This window comes from Arvicanthis niloticus, chromosome X (genome assembly GCF_011762505.2).
Source record: "Arvicanthis niloticus isolate mArvNil1 chromosome X, mArvNil1.pat.X, whole genome shotgun sequence".
NCBI classification, from domain to species: domain Eukaryota; kingdom Metazoa; phylum Chordata; class Mammalia; order Rodentia; family Muridae; genus Arvicanthis; species Arvicanthis niloticus.
This window is the reverse complement of record NC_047679.1, coordinates 89,445,712-89,447,930: the sequence shown is the minus strand read 5'-3', so window position 1 is coordinate 89,447,930 and position 2,219 is coordinate 89,445,712. Positions and strand designations below refer to the sequence as shown.

The 2,219-nt window shown below is 45.2% G+C and overlaps 1 non-coding gene across 1 annotated transcript; it reads right to left on the bottom strand.

The window, feature by feature from the left end:
- Window positions 1-951: 951 nt before the first annotated feature.
- LOC117695635 (small nucleolar RNA SNORA17) lies at window positions 952-1,082 on the bottom strand. Its single transcript, XR_004604681.1, has one exon. It is a non-coding gene; the product is annotated as a small nucleolar RNA SNORA17 (small nucleolar RNA).
- Between the last annotated feature and the right edge of the window lie 1,137 nt (window positions 1,083-2,219).

The following is a 2,219-nucleotide window of genomic DNA, read 5'->3' as shown; positions in this document are numbered from 1 at the left end:
CTGTGCTGCCCAGATGATTTGCAGGGCCTGATATTCTGAATGTTACAGCAGGTGAGGTGCAGTGACAGCTCTCCCACTCTTAAGACCTGGCAGGCAGGGAGGGTAGGCTAGCTTTCCTGTCTGCCAGTGGAGGTAAGGGGTGAAGTGGGGGACATCTCTCCCTAGTCCACATGAGAGATGAGTAGAAGGGCCAGATCTCCCATGCTGGGCAATGTGGAGGGCCTGTTCTCCTGAGAACTACAGCTGATTAAGGGTAGGGTCAGCTCTCCTGCTCTCATGCCCCCAGGACCAAGGTGGGGCCATTTCTGCACAGTCCTCAGAAATCTATATGTTCCCAGGTGACAACCCAGACCAGAAATATTCACCTGGCATTTGGTGGTAACAGAACCCTGCTGCTGTAGGGCCAAAGACCCAGGCATAACCTTCAGTGGCAGTACATGCCAGGTCCCTGCACCATGGTCCTAGGTGACATCACCAACTACTCACATCAGGCTATCCCTCACTACCCTTGAGTCTCCAGTTCTGCCCACATCCTTCTGTTTCTCTTTCTCTTCCAATTCCCCCCCACTTACTTGCTCCTCTTAGAGCTGCCAGAGTCTCTGAGTGTCTAGGGTTGTCTCAAGAGTGTTATGCCCTGCTCGTGCATTATGGTCCTGGTAAGGATCCATCTCGGGCATGCTATGTCCCCCACCTCCAGTCCTAAATGGTGCCCAATTGGTGGTCCTTTCAGGCTAGTTCCCTCTTCAGGTCTCATGGTACCAGTCTAGTGGTCATCTCACGCTCACTCCTGACCTGGCATCCTCGAGTGGCCTCATGCAAGGGTCATCCATCTTGGCCTCACTCTAGTCCAGAGCCCTCAGTCCTAAGTGGGGTTCTTCTAGTATCCGGCTTGCTCCCCATTGAGGCCTGCATGGCACTGGACTGGTGGTCTTCTCACTTGTTTTTTTAGGGAATGTTAGGCAACCAATCAAAAGATGTTCATAGGTCAGAACACTGAGCACAGACATAACCTCTGTCCTCTTTGCCACCTACTGATACACATGTGACACAGCAACCATCCCTGCAATGCATCTAAGGGTGGGCACGTTTACTAACTTTTAATCCAGAAGTCTGTTTATTTAATGACTTCTTTATACACTTTCCTGAGCTTGCTCTTTATGGTGTTACTTATTTTTTAAAAAACTCCCCCAATGTAACAATCAATCAAAATTTGACATTTAAAATATTTTATTTTGGAAGGATTCTTATATATATACAAGGTACATTGATCATATTAATCCCTATTTCTCCACCAGTTGTTTCCAAATTCCCTTACCAGAATACCCACTCATCTTCATGTCCTCTTACCCACCCCCTCCACTTAGGGCTGCCAACAGCTGCATAGGCATGAGGTAATTTATTGAAACATGGAAAAACGCACCAGGGGCCACACATCCTTGAAGGAAACTATCACTTCCTCAGACACCATCAATTGGCAGGACTTGACTACATGAGCCCTTCCCCAGTCCATACAACCAGTCTCTATGAGATAATATGTGAAGCAGCCCTGCCATGCCAGGAAAACAGTTCCACTTCAGTCGATCCAATCTTTCTGTCCCATTCCTCCTTCGAGATCCGACTTCCATGATGGCACTTGCCTTGAGATGACAGGGTGAAATAGAAACATTCCATTAAGGCTGAGTATGCCATCGTCACATATTCTTTACATTTTGACCAACTGTGGATCTCTATATCAACCATTACCCATTGTAAAATGAGCATGCTCTGGTGAGTGTTGAAAGCTTCACTACTTGATGGATATAAAGGTAAATATTTAGAAGGTGGTTTGATACTGTGTCTATTTATAAAACAACAATAACAAACACCTGAATAGAATTAAACTCTCTCTTGAGGCCTATGATTTATCTAACTATGGATTCTTGTTCCAGTTTACTTGCCAGACATGAGTTCTGGCCTATCCAGTAGGACTTAAATGCAATCATAAAGTGAATGGTTACCACCATAACATTCACACCACTGTTGCATTGATGGGAACCATTTCTAAGGCCAGTCAAGATTGTACCTCACATTGTGCATTGCTGCTTAACACTGTTAATGACGTCACTTCTCCAGAAACCTGCATAACATCTTTCTTGGCAAATTAAAACTACTTTGAGTTTTTATCTTATCCAAGTAAGAATGGCTAATATCAAGAAAACAAAAGCAACAAATACCAGTGA